We start from the raw sequence: 20,275 nt of genomic DNA, 5'->3' as shown, positions 1-20,275 counted from the left end.
GTGGGATCTTGGGTCACTGCAACCTCTGCCTCTCAGGTTCAAGTGATTCTCCTGCCTCAGCCTCCCGAGTAGCTGGGCTTACAGGAGCCTGCCACCACTCCCGGCTAATTTTTTGTATTTTTAGTAGAGACGGGGTTTCACCACGTTGACCAGGCTGGTCTTGAACCCCTGACCTCAACTGATCTGCCCTCCTCGGCCTCCCAAAGTGCTGGGGTTACAGGCGTGAGCCATCGTGCCTGGCCTATTTATTGATGCCTTACTGTAGAAGATGAGTCTTTTAACTCTTACTCAAGTTCCTCTTCTCCTGTACTTGCATATGTGTAATATTTTACCTGATTGTCTGTTTAATGTCTGAAAATAATGTTCTCAGCCAAGAATAACAGTTTAACTTTTGGTTCAGTTTTTAATTTTTTTAAGAGTTAACAATTGCCTTTCATTTTGCTTACTTTTTTTTTTTTTTTTTTTTGAGACAGAGTCTCACTCTGTCACGCAGGCCGTAGTGCAGTGGCGTGATTTTAGCTCACCGTAACCTCTGCCTGCCGGGTTCAAGCGATTCTCCTGCCTCAGCCTCCTGAGTAGCTGGAACTACAGGCGTGTGCCACCTGCCCGGTTAATTTTTGTGTTTTTTTGTAGAGACAGGGTTTCGCTATGTTGGCCAGGCTGGTCCTGAACTCCTGACCTTAAGTGATCCGCCCGCCTCGGCTTCCCAAAGTGCTGGGATTACAGCCGTGAGCCACTGCGCTGGCCAGTGTCTGAAATTTTAAGGCGATGTGCCCAAGTGTGGCATTTGGTGGCCTTATTCAATCTGGAAACTCATGTCTTTTGGGCTAGTGGAAAATATTCTTGTTGTATTTTGTTGCTAACCTCTTCTGTTTCATTTCACTTTCTCTTTTCTCAGTACTTCTCTATGATAGTTGAAATTGTACCTCCTGGTGTAGATTTTCCTGCCTTTCTGTCTTTCGTGTTGTTTCCACGACTCTCAAGTTTGTCCTCTAGCCCTTGTTTTGCATTTTTAATTTCTGCTGTCAGTTTTATAGCTTGAGAGCTTTCTTATGGCCCAAGTGCCCTTTTTATCGTGGCGTCTGTTTCTTCAAGCTGTATTTTATCTCGTCTGTGTAAAGGTGTTTCCTTTGGCGTTTCCTTCTGTGCATTGTCTCATTGCTTTGAATGCCTTTTGTGTAGGTTTGTTTGGTCTCTGGCCCATGCTGTGAGGTTCTGAGATCTCACTTTGTGCTTGGTGGCCGGTGATGTCCACCCATGGTGCCTGCCAACCTGAAGGGCTTTGGCAGGGGCCTTCGCTGCAGGGTGAGGTCTGAGGGGGGCTGAATGCTAGTTCAGTTCTTCCAGAGGACTCTCTACTCTCTTCTCTTGCTTGGTGAGCAGGTGGGCGTTGTGAGCCCGGCTGCCATCATTCTGGGATGGGGCATCTCACCCCTCGGGGAGCCTGTTACTGTGCTGTGCTGCTCTCACAGGGCCCCTTGCTCCACACTTCATGGACTTCGGAGCTTCTGTGTTCTCACTTTTCCAGCTTGTCTTTTTCTGAGATGGGGGCCGAGGGGCCTGCCTGGCTGCAGGGTTTCATGGCAGGATCTGCTGCTCCCTGTATAGACTTGAAGCCCACCCTCCTGACATCGGTCTCCTGAGGTTCCTTCATCCCCAAGCCTTTTCGGGTTCTCTGTTCGAGACGGTTTGCTTCTTACTTGTCTTCCCTCCTGCAGGTAGCTGGGGTGCAGCTTGCTCTCCTTGGCTGAGTTACTGCTTGACCATTGCTTGGCAGTGTCCAGGATTGTGATAACTCTATTGTCCTTGATGACTGATTGTTTCTACACACATGCCTCGGCCCCCATTTATGACTTCTGATATATTGTTGATTTGTCACTGCCTGAGATAAGGCCTTAGGGAGGAATAATTTGACTTTATGTAATTTTTATTTTTTTTAGGGATGGGGTCTTACTATGTTGCCCAGGCTGGTCCTGAACTCCTGGCCTCAAGTGATTGTCTTGCCTCAGCCTCCCAAAGTGCTGGGGTTACAGGCGTGAGCCACTGTGTCTGGCTGCTTTCTTACTTTTTTTTTTTTGAGATGGAGTCTCACTCTGTTGCCCAGGGTGGAGTGCAGTGGCGTGATCTTGGCTCACTGCAATCTCTGCCTCCCGGGTCCAAGCAGTTCTCCCACCTCAGTCTCCCAAGTAGCTGGGACTACAGGTGTGCACCACCACGCCTGGCTAATTTTTGTATTTTTAGTAGACATGGGATTTTGCCACGTGGCTAGGCTGGCATTGAACTCCTGACCTCAAGTGATCTGCCAGCCTTGCCCTCCCAAAGTGGTGGGATTACAAGCATGAACCACCATGCCCGGCGTCTCATGCTTAAATGAAGTAATAATACCTGACCTTTTATTTTTTATTTATTTTTGAGATGGAGTCTCGCTCTGTCGCCCAGGCTGGAGTACAGTAGCGTGATCTCAGCTCACTGCAACCTACGCCTCCCGGGTTCACGCCATTCTCCTGCCTCAGCCTCCTGGGTAGCTGGGACTACAGGCGCCCACCACCAAGCCTGGCAAATTTTTTGTATTTTTAGTAGAGAGGGGCGTTTCACCCTGTTAGCCAGGATGGTCTCGATCTCCTTACCTCGTGATCTGCCTGCCTCAGCCTCCTGAAGTGCTGGGATTACAGGCGTGAGCCACCGCGCTCAGCAGTATCTGACCTTTTAGTAAATCAAATTTAGGCAGGTGGTTCTGAGAGCTTGTGTGGCATATATCTCAGTGGAATTTTAAATAGAATGGTGACTCGGCATTTATTCCTTATCTGAAGTAAGCAAGTAGGAAGGACCTTGTTCCCCATTCAAGGGAATGAACAGTGTGGTATGTACTTTGCAAACCTACGTATGGGATTAGTCTGTAGTGCTCTGAAACCCAGAAATCAAAAGGAAAGGCGTGGGGCCTTTGACCGACTGACCTTTGTTTCTTGCTAGTAATAGAGTATAGTAAATGGAAATTTATCTCAGTAGTTCAGTCAGTAGATTCTGTTATTGATAATGATGGGTCAGTCCAGGGGAGTTTGGATACTTGACTTTTCCAAAGAGATCTGTTTAAACTCTGAACTGAAATGTTTTTTCTCATGTGTTTTTTGATGGCTTTAAAAAATAATTTCAGCCTTTATTTTAGATTCCGGGGGTACACGTGCAGGTTTGTTATGTGGGCATATTGTGTGACGCCAAGGCAGTTTATCATGGTGGATGATAAAGAGAGACTCCCTTAGGTCGGGTGTTCCTGAAAGACCTCTCTGTGGAAGTGACATTTCAGCTGGGTCCTGAAGCTGCCTGGGACCAGCATTGTCACAGCCTGGAGGGGAGAAGGGCCTGAGGTGGTAGAGAGCCAGTTGTATTTCAGGACCTGAGAGGCTGTACTGTCGGAACTCAGTGAGTGAGGAGAGGAGCTGACGTAAGCCGGATTGCTGGGGGAGGCTAGAATGTGCTGGGCCTTGAAGGCTCCGGCATGAGTCTGATTTTATCCTAGGTGCCTTGTAGGAAGCTGCCAAAGGAAAGCGAGTGAGTGACAGGTCTGATGTAATTATGTGAGAATATTACGCTGTAGCAGGACAAGCCACAGACAAAACCCCTCAGACACCGAGTTAAAGAAGGAAGGGTTTTATTTGGCCGGGAGCTTTGGCAAGTCAAATCTTCAACAGCCGAGCTCCCCAAGTGAGCAATTCCTGTCCCTCTTGAGGGCTCACAACTCTAAGGGGGTCTGCGTGAGAGGGTCGTGATTGATTGAGCAAGCAGGGGGTACGTGACTGGGGGCTGCATGCACCGGTAATTAGAACGGAACAGGACAGGACAGGGATTTTCACAATGTCTGGAATCTATAAATAACATAACTGATTAGGTCAGGGGTTGATCTTTAACTACCAGGCCCAGGGTGTGGCACCGGGCTGTCTGCTTGTGGATTTCATTTCTGCCTTTTAGTTTTTACTTCTTCTTTCTTTGGAGGCAGAAATTGGGCATAAGACAATGTGAGGGGTGGTCTCCTCCCTTAATGCCAGCTTCTCTGTGGAAAGTAGGTTGGAGGTAAGTGGAAGGTGAAAGCTGCGAAGAGTCCGACCAGAGATGCAGGTGGCAGCGGAGATGGCGAGAACAGGGGAGTCCGACCAGAGATGCAGGTGGCAGCGGAGATGGCGAGAACAGGGGAGTCCCAACTGGAGATGCAGGTGGCAGCGGAGATGGCGAGAACAGGGGAGTCCGACCAGAGATGCAGGTGGCAGCGGAGATGGCGAGAACAGGGGAGTCCCAACTGGAGATGCAGGTGGCAGCGGAGATGGCGAGAACAGGGGAGTCCGACCGGAGATGCAGGTGGCAGCGGAGATGGCGAGAACAGGGGAGTCCGACCAGAGATGCAGGTGGCAGCGGAGATGGCGAGAACAGGGGAGTCCGACCGGAGATGCAGGTGGCAGCGGAGATGGCGAGAACAGGGGAGTCCGACCGGAGATGCAGGTGGCAGCGGAGATGGCGAGAACAGGGGAGTCCCAACTGGAGATGCAGGTGGCAGCGGAGATGGCGAGAACAGGGGAGTCCCAACTGGAGATGCAGGTGGCAGCGGAGATGGCGAGAACAGGGGAGTCCCAACTGGAGATGCAGGTGGCAGCGGAGATGGCGAGAATAGAGCACTCGTTTGGAGGAAAAGCGGACAGGTTGACAGGATGGATGTGATGGGGGCCCCGAAGGAGAGGATGCTGTAGAGATTGACGTGGCACCTCTGGTGATCCCGTCGCTCAGGAAATGCTTGTTGTTTTCCAGCTCTGTTGCTCAGAAGCTCTTGGGACAGTTTTTGGTGCATTATGAGCACTCAGAGATGTGGTGCTATTGCTGGATACCTGCTGTCTGCAGGGCATTTATTCTTACCAGGTATTTATTGAGAGCCTGCTACAATGCCAGGCACTTCCCAGGATACTGGGACTATGGCAGGGAAAAAACAACTCCGTGTTCACGTGGAGCTTGCATTCTAGTGGATAGAGATTGAAAAGAAAAACAGAGTTCAGTGGGATGTTAGAAGATGATAAACACAACAGAAATATCATTGTAGTGGATCGAGATAAAAAATAAAAACAAAATTTAGTGAGATGTTAGAAGATGATAAACACAACAGAGAGATATTAAGGAGGGAAGGTGATTGGGTAAATGAGGGTATAGGTGTTCAATTTTAGGTAGAATGATCAGGGCCGGCCCTTCTGTAAAGGCAGCAGTTGAGCAAGGACCTGGAGCTAGTGAGGCAGTGGCCACGTAGAAGTTAGGGGGGAGGGCGTCTTGGCAGAGGGAGTGGTAAGTGCAGAGGCTTTTGTGGGGGAGGATGACTGCTGCACGGAAGAAACAGCAGGAGGCGCATGTGGCTTTAGGACAGCAATCCTGGGCGGAAAGGCAGTAGGGGGTTAGGTTGGGGGGAATAAAGATGGGGGACAGGTGGAGTAGGGCCTTTCCTAGAGCTTTATAAAGACTGTGGCATTTACTAGAATGCTAAACACTGACTATCCTTGAGTAGCTCAGGCCTTTGTCATGCAGAGTGGTGAATGATGGGAGGGGTGAACAGCTTAGGAGAGGTCAGGCATGGAATGCAGGGGTGACGCTTGGCTCAGGTCTTGCTAGGCTGACTGGATGTGGGGGATGGTCTGGAAAAGGTGGGCAATCCCGTGTGCCACGCTGCAGAGAGGCATGAGCAGCAGCAGGACACATGTGATACATTGAGGGTGACTCCTAGCATGGGTAGGGCCTAGTGGGGCACGGGAATGTGGCTGGAGACCAAGGCGGGAGAGACAGGCCAAAACCAGATGGTAGGGACCTCCTGTCTAGGATGTGGCCTGTTTAAGTATTTTAAGCAGGGGAATGACACTCAATTTTTAAAAATTTTTTTGGGATGGAATCTCTCTCGTCACCCAGGGTGGAGTGCAGTGGTATGATCTCAGCTCACTGCAACCTCCACCTCCTGGGTTCAAGTGATTCTCCTGCCTCAGCCTCTTGAGTAGCTGGGACTATGAGTGCCTGCCACCACGCCTGGCTAATTTTTGTATTTTTAGTAGAGATGGGGTTTCACCATGTTGGGCAGGCTGGTCTTGAATGCCTGACCTCAGGTGATCGGCCCGCCTCGGCCTCTCAGAGTGCTGGGATTACAGGCATGAGCTAATGCACCCAGCCTCAATTTCTGTTTCACTAGTAGAATAGTCATTTTGAGGCCAGGCATGGTGGCTCAGGTCTGTAATCCCAGCACTTTGGGAGGCCAAAACTGGAGGATCACTTGAGTTCAGGAGTTCAAGACCAGTGTGGGCAACTTAGTGAGACCTTATCTCTACAAAAAATTAGAACAGAAAAGGAAAAGAATGGTCATTTTGGATATAGAGGATGGGTTTTAGGTGAGGCTTAGAGGCAGGAAAGCCAGTTAGGAAAAGATAGATTGCTTTGGTCCAGAGGAGATGGCGAGGATCTGGAGTGGAAAGGTAGGAGTGACATATGGAGGTTTAGAAAACAGAATCAACAGAGGCATGCATGCTGAACATTCGTTATTCGTGACAGCTTTGAGTCTGCATCAGAAATGCCGCTTAGCCGGAATGGTGGAGTGAGGCCTCTGTAATCCAATCCTCCATAAAAGCAGCGAAAACACTGGCAAAAATGGTCAAAATCAACTGTCAGAACGCAAAATTAACCGAAGGTTGCGACACTCTGAGGAGCATTTATCTGTGAACAACTGTGGAACCTCTAACTCAGCCTCCTCCCATTCTCTTCTCCCCAGCTCTCTGGTAACCATGGAAACCAGCTGCCTTATAACCATGGTAGCTGGGAAAGCCAGCAGCCTAGCAGCCACTGGAGGGGACACATCAAGGCTGGAGCTCCTCAGCAAGGCCTGGCTGCAGAGCTTGTCACTCTCGGACCTGTCCCACTTACTGAGCTTGCCATCGTATGAGCTAGCTCAGTGGGAAAACCCTGTTTCTGAAAGAGAGACTGTCAGTTGAGAATTCTGTGTCCAGCAAAACCGTCCTTTGAAAATAGAGAAATTGGCTGGGTGTGGTGGCTCACGCCTGTAATCCCAGCACTTTGGGAGGCCAAGGTGGGTGGATCATCTGAGGTCGGGAGTTCGAGACCAGCCTGGCCAACATGGTGAAACCCCGTCTCTGCTAAAAATACAAAAATTAGCCAGGCGTGTTGGCACACGCCTGTAATTCCAGCTACTCAGGAGGCTGAGTCATGAGAATCGCTTGAACCTGGGAGGCGGAGGTTGCAGTGAGCCAAGATTGTGCCACTGCATTCCAGCCTGGGTGAACAGAGCAAGATCCTGTCTCAAAAAAAAAAAAGAAATTAAGATATTTCCAGGTAGACAATAAACAGAGGACATTTGTTGCTTTAGCCAACCTCCCTTATAATACGTACTGAAAGGAATGCCTCAGGCTGGAATGAAAGGACACTAGGTGGTAGAATACGTGAGGAAATAAAGAACAACGGTGAAGACAGCTACATATGTAAAGTTAAAAGACAATGTAAGTGGACTTTTGTAACTTTTAGTCTCCTGTCTTTTTTTCTTTTTTTTTTGAGACAGAGTCTCCCTCTGTCGCCAAGGCTGGAGTGCAGCGGCTCTGATCTCGGCTCACTGCAGCCCCCACCTTCCGGACTCAGGTGATTCTCCTGCCTTAGCCTTTTGAGTAGCTGGGATTACAGGCTCCCGCCACCAGGCCCAGCTAATTTTTGTATTTTTAGTAGAGACAGGGTTTTGCCATGTTGCTCAGGCTGGTCTTGAATTCCTGACCTCAGGTAATCCACCTGTCTTGGCTTCCCAAAGAGCTGAGATTACAGGCATGAGCCATCACGCTTGGCCCCTATCTGCCTTAAAAGACAGCTGTACAAAGTAATAATTATAAAGCTGTTTTGATAGGCTTATAACATATAAAGGTGTAATTTGTATGACAATTATAGCACAAAAGAGAAGTGAGGGAAGAGCTTTATTGGAGCAACATTTCTCTGTACTATTAGAATTAGGTTTGTATTAATCAAAACTGGATTGTTTTAAGTTAAGGTGCTAATTGGATGGGCACGGTGGCTCACACCTGTAATCCCAGAGCTTTGGGAGGCCAAGGTGGGCGGATCACTTGAGGTCGGGAGTTTGAGACCAGCCTGGTCAACATGGCAAAACCCCGTCTCTACTAAAAATACAAAAATTAGTTGGGCATGGTGGCGTACTTGGATATAGGCCAGATGTAGTGGCTCATGCCACCTGTAATCCCAGCACTTTGGGAGACCAAGGTGGGAGGATTTCTTAAAGCCAGGAGTTAGAGAGCCTGGGCAACAAAGTGAGACCCCGTTTCTACAAAAAAAAAAAAAAATTAGCCAGGCCCAGAGGTATGTCCTTGTAGTCCCAGTTACTTGGGAGACTGAGACAGGAGGATTGTTTAGCCTGGGAGTTTGAGGCGCAATGAACTATGATCACGCCACTGCACTCCAGCCTGGGTGACAGAGCAAGACATTGTCTCTTAAAAAATAACTTGGAGATAAATGCAAATAAAAACACAGCATTCCAAAAATTATACACTGCAGTGAGAGCAGGGCTTGGGGGAAATTTATAACTGTAAATACCTACATTAAAAAACATCTCAAATCATTAACCTATGTTTCACCTTAAGACACCAGAAAAAGCACAAACAAAACCTAAAACAAGAAGGAAGAAAATAACAAAGATGAGAACAAAGATTGGTTATTTGAAAAGATCATCAAAATTGACAAACTTCGTGAGACTGACTGAGATAAAAAGAAGACTCAGATTGCTAAAAGCAAGAATGAGAAGGAAGATTATTATTCACCTTACAGAAATAAAAAGGATTATAAGAGAATTCCATGAATAATTGTGTAACAAAATATTAGATAACTTAGTTGAAATGGACAAATTCCTAGAAAGTCGTGACCGAAGCTAACTCAAGAAGAAATAGAAAATCTGAATAGTTGCTCACTTTGGCAGCACATATACTAAAATTGGAACAATACAGAGATTAGCATGGGCCTTGTGTGAGAATGACACACAAATTTGTGAAGCATTCCATAAAAGAAAACCCGAATAGACTTATAATAAGTAAATAGATTGAATTAATAATTTAAAAACTTGTCATGGCTGGGTGCAGTGGCTCATGCCTGTGATCCCAGCACTTTGGGAGGCTGAGGTACTCGGATCACTTGAGGTCAGGAGTTCTAGACCAGTCTGGCCAATTTGGTGAAACCCCGTCTCTACGAAAAATACAAAAATTACCCGGGTGTGGTGGTGCACACTTGTAATCCCAGCTACTTGGGAGGCTGAGGCAGGAGAATCTCTTGAACTCAGGAGGTGGAGGTTGCAGTGAGCCGAGATCGCACCATTGCATTCAAACCTGGGCAACAAGAGCGAAACTCCATCTCAAAGGAAAACCCAAAAACTGAAAAACAAAAAAAATCTTGTCACAAGAATAAGCTCTAGGCCAGGTGGCTTCTCTAGAAAAGTCACACTTATTGAGCTTGTCATTATTTGAGTTCTACCAAACACTTAAAGAATTAATACCAGTCCTGGCTGGGTGCAGTGGCTTATGCCTATAATCCCAGCACTTTGGGAGGCTGAGGTGGGTGATCATTTGAGGTCAGGAGTTCAAGACCAGCCTGGCCAACATCTCTACTAAAAATGCAAAAATTAGATCTGAGTGTGGTGGCATGCACCTGTAGTCTCAGCCACTTGGGAGGCTGAGGCAGGAGAATTGCTTGAAACCGAGAGGCAGAGGTTGCAGTGAGCCGAGATCACATCACTGCACTCCAGCCTGGGCGACAGAGCGAGACTCTGTCTCAAGAAAAGAATTAATACCAGTCCTTTACAAACTCTTTGGAAAAATAGGAGGGAATACTTAACTCATTCTATAAGGCCAGTATTATGCTGATATCAAAACTAGACAAAGACATGACAAGAAAGGAAAATTACGGGCCATTATAATAAGTATAGAAACAAGAATCTTCAACCAAATTCTAGCCATTGAATCTAGCAACAACATGTAAAAATGATTATACAGGCTGGGCGTAGTGGCTCACACCTGTAATCCCAGCACTTTGGGAGGCCGAGGCGGGTGGATCATGAAGTCAGGAGATGGAGACCAGCCTGGCCAACATGGTGAAACCCGGTCTCTACTAAAAATACAAAAATTAGCCGGGTGTGGTGGCATGTGCCTGTAGTCCCAGCTACCCAAGAGGCTGAGGCAGGAGAAGCTTTTGAACCCGGGAGGCGGTGTTTGCAGTGAGCTGAGATCACGCCACTGCACTCCAGCCTGGGCGACAGAGAGAGACTGTCTCAAAAAGAAAAAAAAAAAAGGTTTATACACCAGATTCAAGTGAGAATTGTCCCAGGAATGCAAGGTTGGTTTAACATCTGAAAATCAATCAATGTAATACTTCATATTAATACCATAAATGACAAAAAAATACCTGGTCATCTCCATAGATGCAAAAAAGAACAGGATTGGAGGATTCACATGCTGATTCCAAAACTTAATACACAAATGATTAAGACAGTATAGTACTAGTATAAGGACAGATACATAGATACTGAGATAATGAGAGTACAGAAGTAAACCTTTACATTTTTGGTGAATTGATTTTCAGCAGGAGCGCCAAGACAATTCAGTGGTGGGGGAAAAGAATAGTCTTTTAAACAAATGGTGCTGGGATGACTGGATCTCCATGTAAAAGTATGTAAATGGACTCCTACCTTACACTATGCACAAGAAATAACTCCATGGATCGTAAACCCAACTGTGAGAGCTAAAACTATGAGACTCCTATCAAAAAAACATAGGAGCAAGTTTTTGTGACTTTGGAATATGTTTTTTTTTTTTTTTTTTTTTTTGACATAGTTTCGCTCTGTCACCAGGCTGGAGTGCAGTGGCATGATCTTGTTTCACTGCAACCTCCGCCTCCCAGGTTCAAGTGATTCTCCTGCCTCAGCCTCCTGAGTAGCTGGGGCCACAGGCCTGTACCACCATGCCCAGCTAATTTTTGTGTTTTTTGTAAAGATAGGGTTTTGCCGTGTTGGCCAAACCCCATTCACTTGCCTCGGCTTCCCAAAGTGCTGGGATTACAGGTGTGAGCCACTGTGCCTGGTCTGGAATATGATTTCCTAGGTGACAACAAATATGCAAATGACAAAAAAAAAGTTAATTTGGACTTCATAATGTGTGCTACAAAATACTATTTAGAAGGTGAAATGGCAACCTGAGAATGAGAGAAAATATTTGAAAACCGTGTACCTGATAAAGGGCTTGTTATCTAGAATATATAAAAAACTTCATGAAGACAACTAAAAAATTGATGAAGTGTTAGAGGCCGCGGGTGTGGTGGCCATACCTGTAATCCTAGCATTTTGGGAGGCTGACGTAGGTGGATCCCCCGAGGTCAGGAGTTCAAGACCAGCCTAGCCAACGTGGTGAAACCCCGTCTGTACTAAAATACAAAAATTAACTGGCTGTGGCGGTGTGCACCTGTAATCCCAGCTTCTTGGGAGGCTGAGGCAAAAGGATCACTTGAACCTGGGAAGCGGATGTTGCAGTGAGCCGAGGTCATGTCACTGTACTCCACCCTGGGCGACAGAGTGAGACTGCATCTCAAAAAAAAAAAAAAAAATTGATGAACTATTAAAATATACATTTCTTCCAAATAGATTTACCAATGTTCAATAAGCATAGAAAAGCTATCAGAAAAATGCATATCAAAATCACAGTGAGATACTGCATCACACTTACCCAGATGGCTGTAATAAAAAAGATGAGGCCAGGCACTCCCAGCTGTAATTTCAGCACTTTGGGAGGCCGAGGTGGGTGGATCACCTGAGGTCAGGAGTTTGAGACCAGCCTGACCAATATGGTGAAACCCCACCTCTACTAAAAATACAAAAATTGGCCGGGCGCGGTGGCTCACGCTTGTAATCCCAGCACTTTGGGAGGCCGAGGCGGGCGGATCACGAGGTCAGGAGATCGAGACCACGGTGAAACCCCGTCTCTACTAAAAATACAAAAAAATTAGCCGGGCGTGGTGGCGGGCGCCTGTAGTCCCAGCTACTCGGAGAGGCTGAGGCAGGAGAATGGCGTGAACCCGGGAGGCGGAGCTTGCAGTGAGCCGAGATTGCGCCACTGCACTCCAGCCTGGGTGACAGAGCGAGACTCCATCTCAAAAAAAAAATAAAAATAAAAATAAAAATACAAAAATTAGCTGGGCGTAGTGGTAGGCGCCTCTAATTCCAGCTACTTGGGAGGCTGAGGCAGGAGAATTGCTTGAACCCGGGAGGTGGAAGTTGCAGTGAGCTGAGATCAAACCACTGCACTCCAGCCTGGGCAACAGGGTGAGACTCAGTCTCAAAAAAAAAAAAAAAAGAGAGAACATGTGAGGTTATCCTTGCTGATGGGTACAGTAGCTTCTCGTGGCTGGACCAGTGCTTTGCTCCTTATTTCACACTTCTCCTCACAGCTCTTTCATTGATGGCACACCCATTTGAAGAAGAGAAACCGAGGCAGATTGCGGTTAAGTTAATAGCCCAGAGTCACGTAGCTAGTAAAACATGGAGTGACATTCCAGTCCAGGCCTGATTTCAGAGTTTGCTTGGCTGACTGCTGTGCTAACCACCTTAATAGTAATTTTAGCAATTATAGCTTCCTTCAAAAATTCTTGGGCTTGGTCAGTTTTGGGCTTTTGGGTTACTCGGCGGAATCACTTTATTTCTTTGAGACAGAGTCTCACCTAGGCTGGAGTACAGTGATGCTATCCTGGTTCACTGGAGTGTTGACTTCCTGGGCTCAGGTGATCCCCCCACCTCAGCCTCCCTGGTAGCTGGGACCACAGGCATGCACCACCACACCTGTCTAATTTTTTAAAACTTATTTATAGAGACCGGGTCTCCCTCTGTTGCCTAGGCTGGTCTTGAGCTCCTGGGCTCAAACAGCTGTCCCACTTCGGCCTCCCAAGGTGCTGGGATTATAGGTGTGAGCCACTGTGCCCAGTCTGAAATCGCTTTATATACAGACTAAAACTCTGTAGACCAAGTTTTGTTGCACATTGCAAGGACAGAAGATTTTGGTAGTTTGGTATTTTATGATCATCTGTCATGGGCTCCTTTACTATTTGTTGGGAACTTGGGCTGTTCCCAGAATACTAATCCTCTCTGTTGATTAGTTCAGCCTGTAAACAAGAAATCATTAACCAGCATGCTGTTCCTGAAGAATGACCAGGGACAATAATTGTAAGAATTCAAGAGCTTTTATCCAAGCCTGCCCCTATAGAGTATTTTCTTTGCTACTTCATGGAGTGCAAATTGTAACTTGCTTTTGCCGGTAGCTGTGGCGTGTCCAGGTTACTCATTAGCCCCCAGAGCTCCTGAGTTCACTGTGAGAATTCCCTGATGTAAGTACAGTACCCTTAGTGCTGATGGGCTGGCTGCAGTTCAGACAGGAACAGTGCAGGATGACTATGGCCAGTGTCTCTTTAACAAAGATCAGACTGTGTGTGGGGCTGGGCTTGTTGCTGTGGGTCAGTTACTCTTGCTCATGCTTTACCCTTTCAGAATTCAGCTCCTCCCCCCTTCTCCTCAAGCTAATTTATCTAAAAAGATAAGATTTTTTGCTAGATCTGTTCCTGGCAAGGTGGGGTGGTTGAAGTCCTCCTGTGAGGCCCTCTGCCTTATGGAGATCAGTGCAGTGTCAGTGGCACGAATTGGCGCCTGGCCAGGAACATGCTCTGCTCCTTTACAGGAGAGCCCCTGACAGGCACTGGAGTGCTCAGATTGTTAACCTGTGTCCATCACAACTGCAGGGGTGCTACGTTGATCATGCAGCTTCTACTAGAGCGTTTTTGGTAAACTTAGGACGTGGTGGTTGACTTGAATGTGTCAGTCTTGCCTGCAGGTCATCATCTGTCATCTCAGCCATGGTTGTGCCGGATTGTCTTTCTTGTTTTTGAGACAGGCTCTCTCTCTGTCACCCAGTTGCCCAGGCTGGAGTGCAGTGGTGTGATCTTGGCTCACTGCAACCTCTGCCTCTCGGGTTCAGGGAATTCTTCCACTTCAGCTTTCCCAGTAGCTGGGATTACAGGCTCACGCCACCATGCCCAGCTAATTTTTGTGTTTTTACTGGAGACGGGATTTCACCAGGGACGGGATTTCACCATGTTGCCCAGGCTGGTCTCAAACTCCTGACTTCAAGTGATCCACCCGCCTCAGTCTCCCAAAGTGCTGGGATTATAGGCGTGAACCACTGCGCCTAGCCTGATGGCGTATTTTTATGTGAAATTAGTCTTCCTGAACTGTCAGAGGAGGCATGGTCTGGGTGGCTTTTCTACCATAAGAGCCCCCCCCTCCATTGTCTTCACACAGTGGCCTGCCTGGCAGCTGCAGTTGGAAGTCCCTGGCTCCTTCCTGGCTCCATCTGCCTGCTGTCCCTGCACCTCCCGTTTTCCCTACTTTTGCGTTGTCTGTGCTCAGTAGGGATGCTGTGTCAGGTCACTCCATCCCTGGTTCTTGCATTATGCTTAGCCCTCTGTGGATACTGGGGCTGCTGGGGCTCTCCTGTCCTCAGGTCTGGCTGAGATGTGACACTACTCTTCTCTCTACCTTCTCTCTCTCTTTTTTTTTTTTTTTTTTTTTTTGAGACGGAGTCTCGCTCTGTTGCCCAGGCTGGAGTGCAATGGTGCGATCTTGGCTCACTGCAACCTCCGCCTCCTGGGTTCAAGCGATTCTCCTGCCTCAGCTTCCTGAGTAGCTGGGATTGCAGGCGCCTGCCACCATACCTGGCTGATTTTTGTATTTTTAGTAGAGACAGAGTTTCACCATGCTGGCCAGGCTGGTTTTGAACTCCCGACCTCAGGTGATCCGCCCACCTCAGCCTCCCAAAGTGCAGGCGTGAGCCACCGCGCCTGGCCTCTCTACCTTCTCTTGCACAGACATGATGCCGTGAGGTTGTGTGGCCCTTGGTGGCTTTCCTTTTGAGGGAGCTGGAGCTCACAGGCACAACAGAATGAGTCAGAGGCTGCGCTTGGATTCCCACCTCGCTTGGATTCCCACCTCATGTGCTGGCCCCAAAGTTCACTCTTGTCACCACCCTCCATGCTTCTCCCCCTCCTCAGGGGCTGGCCTGCCCTCGTTTTAAAGTGTGTGTGTATGTGTGTATGTGTATATTTGTATTTATGCGTGTGTGTGTACATGTGTGTATTTGTGTGTGTATATGTGTATTTGTGTTTATGTGTGTGTATGTATATGTGTATATATGTTGTATTTGTGTTCATATTTGTGTATATATGTTGTATTTGTGTTTGTGTACGTGTGTATTTGTGTATCTGTATTTGTATTTATGTGTGTTTGTAAATGTGTGTATATGTATATTTGTGTGTGGCGTGTACATTTGTGTATTTGTGTGTATTTGGTTTGTGTGTTTGTACGTGTATTTGTATATATGTGTATTTGTGTTTGTATAAATTGTATTCATGTGTGTTTGTAAATATGTGCACGTATGTATTTGATGTGTACGTGTGTGTATTTGTGTGTGTGTGTGTGTGTGTGTTGAAAATTGGGCAAGTGAAAGCAAGCTGCGGATAGGAAGGTGGAACTTGTCTCTGTTTCTATCCCCCAGAGGAGGGGGGTTAACTGCCTGTTTCTCCTGGTGGTTACCTCTGTAACTCTACATTATGTGCTGTTCGTTTTAGTTTGTGGTTTCACAGCCTTACATAAAATCTGTAGATTCCGCTTAGGAAAGTTGATTTAGCTCGTGTAGTAGTATTTCCTCTTTCTCCTGCCCCTAGGTTTTCATTATTTCTGCTTTAGATCTGAGCTCTGTTGATGCTGGACAACATAAGTTCCCCCTCAGAGTGGTTTCTTTCCCTGGTGTTTGGGTGGGTAAAGTAGAGGGCACAAGCCAGGGAGAGAGCGCAAGGTCCCCTGTTGCAGACTTAATAGCACAGATCTGTGTACACCTTTGTGAGAAGCACACATGTACACACACAGTGAGTGGCGCACACACACGTACACACACAGTAGCGTGCACACGTAGGCACACACACACTGGCACACCGCACTCCGTGCCGAGTGCCTCACCCATGCGCAGTCCCAGCCGTGTGAAGCTGCCTGCAGGCTTTGTGTGGCAGAAGCTCCCAAGACACTGTTTTCGTGACTCTTTCAGCCAAGTCCAAAAAACCTGCCATCCTAGGGGGCATCAGGCTGCCAGCATCCTCCTGTACCTGCTGCCCTGCTTTCTTGTGGAGCCGTCCGCTGGTCAGCCATCATACAGAGAGGAGTGGGGATGCTGAGACGCTGGGCAGCCTGCCCAGGGGTCACTGCTGTGAGCAGCTTTCAGAGCTGGGAAGAGAGACTGACTGGGACAGGAGGTTTGGGTGTGTCTGTGTCTTGTTAAAGGTCCCCTGAGGGCAGAAGCTGTTGTGTTCCCAGCACCTGGGGCAGTGCTTGGGTTGGGGAGCCCCCACATAGGCACTTGATTTTCCTGTTCTGACCACCTGTCCATCTGGAGTTTTCTAGGGTAGGACTGGCTCAAAGGACTGTTTGTTCAGTTCAGGAAACATTCAACCTTATTTATTAGCCAATGTGTAGTAAAAGACAAAAGATGTTCTGGAGGAGGGAGTTTGTCCTGTGGGGGAGGCAAGATCAGTTTTGGAAGCAGCAGTGGTGGAGTTAGGCCCTGTGACTGCGTAGGGCAGGGGTGAGCTCTTTGTCCTCTGATCTGTGTGCACCAGGCCTGGCGGGGCCGCTTGTGTCGTGTTCTGATGTGGATGGTTTGCTGCAGAGGCCTTTTACTTCAGCTGGAGATCCTTAAACCAAAGACTCAGTTGAGAAGGTTTTTTAAATAGTCAGCTTTATTATTGCTTTAAAAAGTGACTTAGGGCCAGGGTGCAGTGGCTCACACCTGTAATCCCAGCATTTTAGGAGGCCGAGGTGAGAGGATTGCTTGAGCTCAGGAGATCGAGACCAGCCCAAATACCATAGTGAGAACTTGTCTCTATTTTTTCTTTTTTCTTTTTTCTTTTTTTTTTTTTTGAGACGGAGTCTCTCTCTGTCGCCCAGGCTAGAGTGCAGTGGCGCGATCTCGGCTCACTGCAAGCTCCGCCTCCCGGGTTCACACTATTCTCCTGCCCCAGCCTCCCCAGTAGCTGGGACTACAGGTGCCCGCCACTGTGCCCGGCTAATTTTTTGTATTTTTAGTAGAGACAGGGTTTCACCATGTTAACCAGGATGGTCTTGATCTCCTGACCTTGTGATCCGCCTGCCTCGGCCTCTCAAAGTGTTGGGATTATAGGCATGAGCCACCGTGCCTGGCCTTATTTTTTTTTTTCTTTTCGGGGACGGAATCTTGCTCTGTCACCTTGGCTCACTGCAGCCTTCGCCTCCTGGGTTCAAGTGATTCTACTGTCTCAGCCTCCCAAGTAGCTGGGATTACAGGCATGCCACCATGCCTGGCTAATTTTTGTATTTTTAGTAGAGACGGGGTTTCACCACGTTGGCCAGGCTGGTCTCAAACTCCTGAACTCAGGCGATCCACCTGCCTCTGATGAGGCACCACCATGCCTGGCCATATTTTTAATTTTTTAAAAAATAAAAAAATAAGAATAAAAAGTGACTTAAATGTACACAAACTTGTTTTTGCACACAACTCACCTTACCCTGTGTGATGAATAATTGTATTTTGATAGTACTTGTTAAACGTGTATCCCTATTAATATCACTTGTACTCTTTAAGCCTCAGTTTTCACGGCTGGTCCAGGTAGAGTTAAACTACACATGGTCTCATCTCTCTCCCATGCCGGGCTTGTGACATGCATGCAAGTGTTTGTTGAGCGAGGGCCATTTAGCAGTAGATTTAGCGTGTACTGAAAGTTTGATTGTCACACGTCTAATGTGCATTTTCTCTCTTTTGTACAATGGAGAATTCCCACATTTCATGGGTGTGAGCTGTAAAGACTTGAAGGTAGTATTCCTCTGCTGTCCCACTACAACACAGAAGACTTCTGTGACCCCAGAATATGTGGGGGTTTCTTCCCATCAGCAAACAAGCTATCAGTTCTGCAGCAGGCACCAGCGGGGTGTCCTCCAGCTCGATTCTGACACCATCTACCTGGAGGTAGTGTCAGATCCCGCAGGGCAGTCCCAGGGCTACCCCCTACTTCTCATGTTAGCCTCGAGCCTCAGGTTGTGACCTGTGCTCCTGCATGACAGACTGTGAATGGACATCTCACGACCCCCTCTTTGGATTCAATTAGTTTGCTAGAGAGGCTCACAGAACTCAGGGAAACACATTTATTTGATCACAAAGGCTAGTACAAAGGGTGCAGGTGACGTGATGCGTAGGGCATGGTACTGGGGCATGGCCTCTCCATGTCCCTCCAGGGATCCCCATGTGTTCAGTTATCCAGACATTCCCCAAACCGTGTCCTCCTGGGCCTTTTGTGCAGACTTCATTGGATAGGCATGATTGACAGCCGTGTACAAATGGGACTGGACCAAAAGGGTGTGATCTAAACCCAGCAGGGCCTGTCTGTGCAGATTCTTCCCGGTCTCTCTGTGTGGCATTCCTTCCCCCGGGGAGTGGGGCAGGGCCCCTTCTGAAATGGGGGTCTTGTGACCCACAGTCAGACAAGGTAGGTCAGAGAATTTATGGCCACCTCCAAGACAGAAAGGCGGGGGGTGGTTAGAGTCCCTTGTTAGTCTTATGGTCTGCCTTGGGGAAAAAATAACAAGAGCTATGAGAGTTATGAGCCAGGAACTGTGGATGAAAACCAGTATGTATGTGTAATATCACAATTGGATGTTATGCAAGTGGACTTGTCAGATTTTGTAGGAAACCCTTGTGTGCCTACAAACAACTGTTTGCCCTGCAGCGCAGACCTACTCCCTGTATCGTAATCCCTCTTAGCTTCATCTGCTTTCCTTATACAGCACATAGTGATTAAATAGGTGTGCGACTGCTTGATCAGTAACGGTCTTCTGCCAGACTGTGTCTTCCATGAGGGTAACAGAGACCATGTCTGTTTTTGCTCATCCTTGTGCCTTGGTGCCCAGCACAATGTGTGGACAGTTGTAGGTGCTCAGTGGATATTTATGGAACAAATGCATCAGTCTGTCTTGAAGGTTCCTCTAGCTGTGGACCGAGTTGCCTCCGTGGCTCCACTCCAGTTCATATGCTGAAGCCCCAACCCCAGTGTGACTGGATTTGGAGATAGGGCTTTCAGGAGGCAGTTAAGGTTAAATGAAGTCATAGAGGTGGGGTCCTAATCCTGTAGGATTGGCGGCCTTATAAGAGGAAGAGAGAGTGTGCTCGCTTCATAAGCATGCATGAAAGAAAGGCCACGTCAGCACATAGAAGGTGGCTGTCTGCAAGCCAGGAAGAGAGCCCTCACCAGAAACCACCCTGCTGGCGTGTTGATCACAGACTTCCAGCCTCCAGGACTGTGAGAAGATAAACTGTTTCAGCCACCCAGTCTGGGGTGTTTTGTCATGGCAGCCAGAGCAGACTAAGGGACCTGTAGCCCTGACATTCCATCATTTTATGACTATGAATAATTACAAATCCTGGGCATTGCTTTGAAATAAGAGATATGAAATTGAAATGTGTCAATTCAGATATTTTGATTGCCATTGGGGATGGATAAGCCAAAAAGAAAGACTATTTTAAATGACTAGATTTTACAACAGATAGGTCGTAATGTCTATCAACGGATAGACTGAATAGATCAGTCTTTTCTGCTTTGGACAGAAGCTAGCCTTTGGGCCTGTTGGTGGGAGCACTCCTAATATTATTAATGATATTAGTACCTAACCGTATTTGCTGAGGACTTCTCTTGTAGGAGTGCTAATCCCATCATGAGGGCCCACCTCATGACCTCATCTAAACCCAGTCACCTTCCAAAGGTTCCATCTTCAGATACCATGACATTGGGGTTAGGACTTCAACATGCGAATTTTGGGGGGACAGAAAAATTCAGTCCATATGGCAGGGGAGGCAGGCTGATTTCAACGGGCACATCTGAGCTGAGTCTTGAAGGATGCGTGTTGCAGAGGCTCCATCTGTTTTGTGACTGCAGTTGATCGAGGAAGAAACTGTGGAGGTGAATTTATAAAAGAAAACTGGAAGCCTATAGTAGTAAAACTGTGTGCTTTTGGCAGTGGAAGTTGATTTTAGGAGTGAACCTCTGTGTTATTAGCGGATGATGATTTATCATGGCAGACATCCAGCAGGTATTTGAGTTCTGAGCTTGGTAA

The 20,275-nt window shown here is 47.5% G+C and overlaps 1 protein-coding gene and 1 non-coding gene across 6 annotated transcripts in view; both read left to right on the top strand.

Moving 5' to 3' along the window:
* Positions 1 to 20,275, top strand: part of AP2A2 (adaptor related protein complex 2 subunit alpha 2) — an 88,483-nt gene that overhangs the window by 14,851 nt on the left and 53,357 nt on the right. The window contains exon 1 of one of the 5 annotated variants that reach the window (XM_055260028.2): positions 18,119 to 18,137. The exons of the other annotated variants lie outside the window; for them this stretch is intronic. The gene's annotated coding sequence lies outside the window, so the exon portion shown is untranslated. Of the gene's footprint in view, positions 1 to 18,118; positions 18,138 to 20,275 lie in introns of those variants that run through there. 5 annotated transcript variants of the gene reach the window in all.
* LOC129471727 (U6 spliceosomal RNA) lies at positions 8,968 to 9,071 on the top strand. Its single transcript, XR_008653696.1, has one exon. It is a non-coding gene; the product is annotated as a U6 spliceosomal RNA (small nuclear RNA).

The sequence above is a fragment of the Symphalangus syndactylus genome, chromosome 21 (genome assembly GCF_028878055.3).
Source record: "Symphalangus syndactylus isolate Jambi chromosome 21, NHGRI_mSymSyn1-v2.1_pri, whole genome shotgun sequence".
Classification (NCBI taxonomy): Eukaryota; Metazoa; Chordata; class Mammalia; order Primates; family Hylobatidae; genus Symphalangus; species Symphalangus syndactylus.
The sequence above is the reverse complement of the archived record's forward strand: the minus strand, read 5'-3'. Positions and strand labels throughout refer to the sequence as shown.